Source organism: Pocillopora damicornis, chromosome 11 (assembly GCF_964200805.1).
Source record: "Pocillopora damicornis chromosome 11, jaPocDami1.2, whole genome shotgun sequence".
In the NCBI taxonomy this organism is placed as follows: Eukaryota; Metazoa; Cnidaria; class Anthozoa; order Scleractinia; family Pocilloporidae; genus Pocillopora; species Pocillopora damicornis.
The window spans coordinates 9,530,729-9,536,737 of NC_142680.1; the positions used below are offsets into that span (position 1 = coordinate 9,530,729).

Consider the following 6,009-nt stretch of genomic DNA (forward strand, 5'->3'; position numbering starts at 1 on the left):
TTTTTAAAACATAACCAGCGAGCTAGAAGCTTTGGATCGGATCTAATAATGGAATCGGGGAATTGTATTTTTGTTGTGTTAAAATATTAGTTCTTCCCTAACTTAAAAAAAAAAAAAGTCGACGATTCATTCATGAAATTCGTCTTATTTGACTTCAAAATGATAAAAATGAATAAGGTATAAAATCAAAGAGTGTACATCAGCAAATCTGATATATCCGTTTGGGGTAACAGTGCCGAGAAATTATCATTCGTAAATTGCCATCTGCTCTCAACGGAAATACTGCAACAATTGAAGAAAGAAAAATTAAACTGCTTCAAAGATAAAATTATGTAAAGATACCTTACATTTTTATCTTCCCCCGAAAGTTTCCTTGATTTTCCTTCACATTTTGATGTTATGTACTGTATGTATATCATAACACAAGACAATTCCAAACAAACTTAATTAGCTCTCCTGTTTTTTAGCTGAAATTGGAAACCACTTAAAACAATCTGTACTTCACTCAGATAAGCCATTAGGTTGTTTTACTCTAAAAGCATTTATGAAGAGAGATATTCTGGCAGAGAGGATAAAAGTTTTGCTGCCCCTAAATTTTCATCATCTCAGATTGTTGATATCACTAACAAAGAAACTTTGTTAGTTATAATTTCTCTTTTAAAAAACTCTTTTGAGAAATAAGATAAAGCATATTCATCCCTGGGTTGAAAATTAGCGCAAAACAAAACTACAAATTTGGTGCGATATCGCTTCCCGAAAATTCAGGCATTTGTTAGCATTTTCTATTGTACTTAGAGATAAGTTCACAAATATTAGACATTATGAAAATAAAATCGCACATTTTTTTCCATTTGCCAAAGAATACTGAAATAAAATCAGGATTTTGAAGGCTATCTTAAAACCTATTGCCTTTTATGAGGAAAATCACTTTTGGTTGGGATGTCGAGAAGATAAGCTAAATGTTTTAAATGTGAGACATAAGAAACTGAATAACTTCGAATCTCCTTTTTACCAACTTAGACCACCCGCAGGCTTTCCGGCGATTTGATATAACAAAGAAAAATATATGAAAAACACATCAGAACAGAAATTGAGTGAACCACAATAATCTACAGGAATTGATTTGCAACAGTGACAGACATTAAAAATTTAAAGGTGAGTAAAGCTAATATTCTTTGACTGAAGAAACGCTTTGTTTTTTGTCTAAATAACTATCTCGTAAAAAACCGGTCGCTAAAAGGTTACGCCGCCAACTAAGGAGGGTAGCTTAGCAAATTATATTATCTTCAATTTCAAAAACCCAGACAAAAAAAATGTAATAAAAGAGAGAGACAGAGAAAATAAGGAGAAAACCTGCGCTAAACACAAAATCTTTATAGTGACCATTTTTTTTCCGATTGTGGAGCTGAGACAAAATTGTTAATAGACTTAACTATAACTGGATAGCGCTGAAGATAAGCCACCCTCAGCAATTAAAGAAAAAAAAGATTGGAGAAATAAAACAGGATATCTGTAAAACAATGGGCTAAATTACGCCCACTGAAGTAATGCGTCCAGATGTGTCCTTTCTATTCAATGAACAGAGCATAGCAGAAAATTTAAAGTAACCACGGAAGAGTTTGGCAATCAAAAGTTCTGAGCAGTGATAAGAGAAACACCAGCCATGAATCGAACAACAGCAATATTTGGTATCTTTCTCATATTTGTGGCGATGCATGAACTGGAAGGCTTTACCGCTGGTATTGGCAATGCGGGACTCGGAAAACGTGACTACGTTTCAAAGGTAATACAAATTGTTCTAAAAATATAATCTCTTGAGTTGCCGTCAAGCTTTTAAAAAATTTCTTAAGAATTATTATTGCAGTGGTAAAAACTTCTATTTGCTTAGCCAATTCCATTATTGACATAAACCTCAGCCCAGGGCAAAATAAAGACTAAAATTGGTTGTCTTTTATTGAAAACGAGATTTGACTTTTTAAAAATTACATACGCAAGATTATTAAACTGTGTGTACGCGAATGTATCGATAAGATTGGTGCTAAGGCTCCATACAATTACTTTGCAATGCAGTCAGGCAAGAGATGGTTACATAACTTTAAGTTTGAAATCCATTGGGAGAGAAGCCATTGATAATAATAAAGCACAATGTCAAATGAGGACATACCTTTAAACTTAGTAAGACATATGTATTTAAATAAAACAGGTACCAAAACAAGCAGACAGTTTTATTTGTATAAGATAGAGTGAATTATTGAGAGGTTCTTTATACAGAAAGGAAAAAACAGTAAGCTTCATGTTTTTAATTGTTATTATCTTAAACAGGAGAGGATTAAAGGTTAAAAAGAACTTTTAAATTGTGTCAATACCATTTGAAAAACATTAAAATTAACTTTGGCTCTATTCCCCGGATGTAATATCTCTCCCCGAAAATTAAATTTTTTAAATCAGTAGCCTATTGTTCAAAAGATCTTTCACTAAGCTGAGAATTTACTTTTCCGTACTTTTTTTCATAAAGAAAGTTGTATTAATTTTGTAAACTTAATTAAAGTTGTCAGACAAAGATAAACAATTCTAAATGGAAAAACTAATGCCCTCGGCAGGTTCCTTTTACAATCATGATTCAGTTAACAAAACAATCAGTCGCTTTTCAAAAGTGCGATAAGTAATGGTTTACTGTCTTCCTAAAACAATTATTTCGCCAAGTTAAATGCCTGGTCAGTTGCGGTTCAATCGATACAATTTAATCGTTGACTCATTGGCGCGCGTTCAACCCTGTTTCTTTATAAAAAAAAAACTAAACGAAACAAAACAAGTCAAAAATACAAAACAAAAACAAAACAACACAAAAATACGCTTTTTGAGTCCTTGTACAACAAGGACTAAGAAAACAAAGCGAAAAAAGGAAACTTTGAAACTGAGAGTATAATGTTGAGAGGTAATTTCTACAAGTCTTTATTGAGAGTTCACCAGTCACTTTCTCGAATTTCTTGTTTTGTTTTAGGCTCGGAGGGAACTACAGGTGGTCTGCCGTTACATAAGAAGCGTAGCTGTTCACAAGAGGTCTGAGGGAAGAGAACGTCAAACACCACTCCAAATAAGGGAAATATGCGCACTGTGACATCACCGACTAAAAATGTTTGGCAAAAGCAGATTATGTACATTATAAATGCATCAAAACGCTTCTTTTTTTTAAGTTAATTTGTTTAAAATAAAGCAAAAAGACTATGTTAAGTATCGTGATTGCGTTTTTATCTACTTTCTTTGGAGAAACAGACTTGTAATTCATCATTTAGTTTTCACCACCGAGTTGATTCAAGGTCTCAATACATATATTTTGAAATGCGTGATGGTTGCACCCTTTCAGAAACTGAAAGTAATATGAGATATAAGTCTTTCAGTTTCCAAGTTATTTTCATTTTCATTAAAAGCTAAGCTTTGTCAACCAAAGTTGCAGAATTCGTCTCCCAATGATCTTTTGTGCCTTTCACCTGTCTACAGCTTAACTAGCTGCAGTACTTTGGAAAAGCCATGAAATCTGATATTTTGTTTGCTTAAATGCTTTATTCTCGTTTACTCTCCTATTTAGACCAAGATCTGAGGCAATTTGTGAATAAATCGCAGTTTCTAGAGCTAGTCAGATTGCAAAGATCAACAGTGATATCAAATTAAATTTGTGATACCCCAATAGTGCGCTAGCTCTCATGGCTTCATAAATTTACAGTGACCTCAAATAGCAAACTTGGTATGGACATATAGTCGGCGGCAAGAATAAACTACAACTGTATTCGCAGTTTTGCCTAATTAAGGACTCACAGTCAATACTTAAGACTTATGATGTATTGGGTGATCTCATTTTTGGAATCTTCAGCGTGAAGTATACTGCAAGATGTAAGTTTGGTAAGAGAAAAGTAAAAAGTGACAGTGACAAGAAAATAATGAAAAAGGTTTGCTAAGAATCGAGAAGATTGAAAAAAAAAATAAATGACTACAAGATATTAGTTCGGTAAAGTAGAAAAACACAAATGAAGCAGTAAAAACCAAGAAGGAGCATGGATGGCTCTAAATTAGAAGGATTAAACAGGATTGAAAATGACTGAAAAATATAGGGTCGAAAAGATAAAATTGGCTACAGAGAGGCAAAGATGAATGAAAAAGGAAACAGTATAGTTTGGATGGAGAAGAATGAAACGGATTTCAAATAAAAAAAATTTTAACAAATATTGGCAGGTAAAGCGCCTGAACTGCCCGCAGTTCTATGCTGCGCTCTAGAGAGAATGCAAAAGCGTGCATTGTCAATTATTTTGCCTGGAGTATCGTACCAGGAAGCGCTGTGTCAGTCCGGCCTTGCGCCGTTGGAAGTTCGTAGGGCTGAGTCGTGCGAAAATTTCATGAAAAGCGTTAAATCTGGCAACCCACTGTTCCCCATATGTGAGGGGTTGTTGGTTAATAATGAATCAAAATACAATCTAAGGCACCAGCTTCAACACAAGGTTATTGTTAATACTAATAGGTTTAATTAGGGTGTTGCGCTGTACCTGTAATCCAGCCTCTTGGCTGCAATTGGTATTAATAAACAAACTACAAACTGACTGCCGTGAGAGAAGTCGAGGGTTTAAGCTCCAAAGCGGACTAGCACTCACGGTTTCAAATCGATTGAAAGTAGTGCCCTTCTATGATGGCTGCTATGATGGTTGGACATTCTACTCTTCTCGGATAGGGACGATAAACGGATAGCTCTTGTGTTTTTTTTTTTTTTTAGAAATTGATTTTCAAAACATTTATTGTGGTCGGTGAAGATGGTAACCGTTGATAGATATCGATACATCCCCATATTCCAGAATCTTCCAGAAGAAAAAATATAAGTATACATTTTTACAAAATCCATGCGTTATCTACTAGACAAGAGGTGAAGATTGACAAACTCATTTGCTATAGTGTGTCAGTTATCTTCATGAAATAACAAATTTTCCTAATAAGTTCAAAAGAAAGTTATTGGTAGCGGGAGGAGAGTAATCCAAAGTTGACCAAACGAGATTTTTCAAACAGTGTTTTCTAACGAGTATTTCAATCAACCACATTTCATTCTATTACGATAGACTTTTCGTCAGAGGTCGACCTTTGAATCTTCTTCCAAAGGTGAACAGGAAAACTTTCTCCTAAATTGCTGGAATAAATTTCTAAAATGATCCTGTGGTTATTACGCGGTTTATTTCATCCGAAGGTTTGATTTTTTTTTACGCTTTTTTTTTCCGCTTGATGAAGTAGGCTGCTTTGAGTGTGTCATATTTTGCTCAATGGCCACAAAATTTCGGAAACAGATGCCCTAAGAAGGATTTAAATCTTCTTGTTGGATATAACGATAATTATCGATGAATTTATCTATAAATAAAATGGAGGGAATGTGTGTTTATTGCGTGAGTATACAGATTGGATAAATTTACTTAAACTTTTCTCATTTCAGTTTTTACAGCCAGTCATAACTCGATGTAATTTGGAGTAGCATCCTGTACGAAAAGCAATTCTATTCTATCGGCTTTGTTTTTAACTTCAAGATAAACGATGTGTTTGCTTGTTTCGGAAACTGTTTTTTTTCCCCTTAGATTATGGTGCACTTTTGAACTGAGTATCGTGTTCTCGAAACTTGACCAATTTTTGCAATCAATCCAGCGGTACCTGGAGATTTTAAAAGCAAAGTTTACTGTTTTGCCGTTTTAAAAATCTTACGAAGACCATAAGGACTTGTTAGACGTAAGGAAACGATTGAGCTATCTTCAGGAACAAAGAGGTGGAAAAAGTTCAAGAATTATGCGAACTCTACCTAACTGAAAAGACCATTGTCAGTTTTAACAAACCTGTGTTCAAATAGAAGACGATAAGTTGAATATAATAATTCGATTCTTTTAAAAATGTGCAAATATGGAGCGGCTTAGAGACTGATTAATATGTAATATTTGTGTCTACTAGTTGGTTGTGTTCTTCAGATAGGAAATAAAAAGACTTCCCGCGATA

The 6,009-nt window shown here is 34.2% G+C and overlaps 1 long non-coding RNA gene across 4 annotated transcripts in view; it reads left to right on the top strand.

The window, feature by feature from the left end:
- The window catches only part of LOC113671415 (uncharacterized), a 10,408-nt gene extending 7,177 nt beyond the window's left edge, over positions 1–3,231 (top strand). For 3 of the 4 annotated variants that reach the window (XR_016181263.1, XR_016181262.1, XR_016181264.1), the window contains 3 exons: positions 1,021–1,155; positions 1,584–1,783; positions 3,002–3,231. This is a non-coding gene — a long non-coding RNA (uncharacterized LOC113671415). Of the gene's footprint in view, positions 1–1,013; positions 1,156–1,583; positions 1,784–3,001 lie in introns of those variants that run through there. The other variant, XR_003446254.2, reaches the window with a different exon arrangement.
- Positions 3,232–6,009: the final 2,778 nt, after the last annotated feature.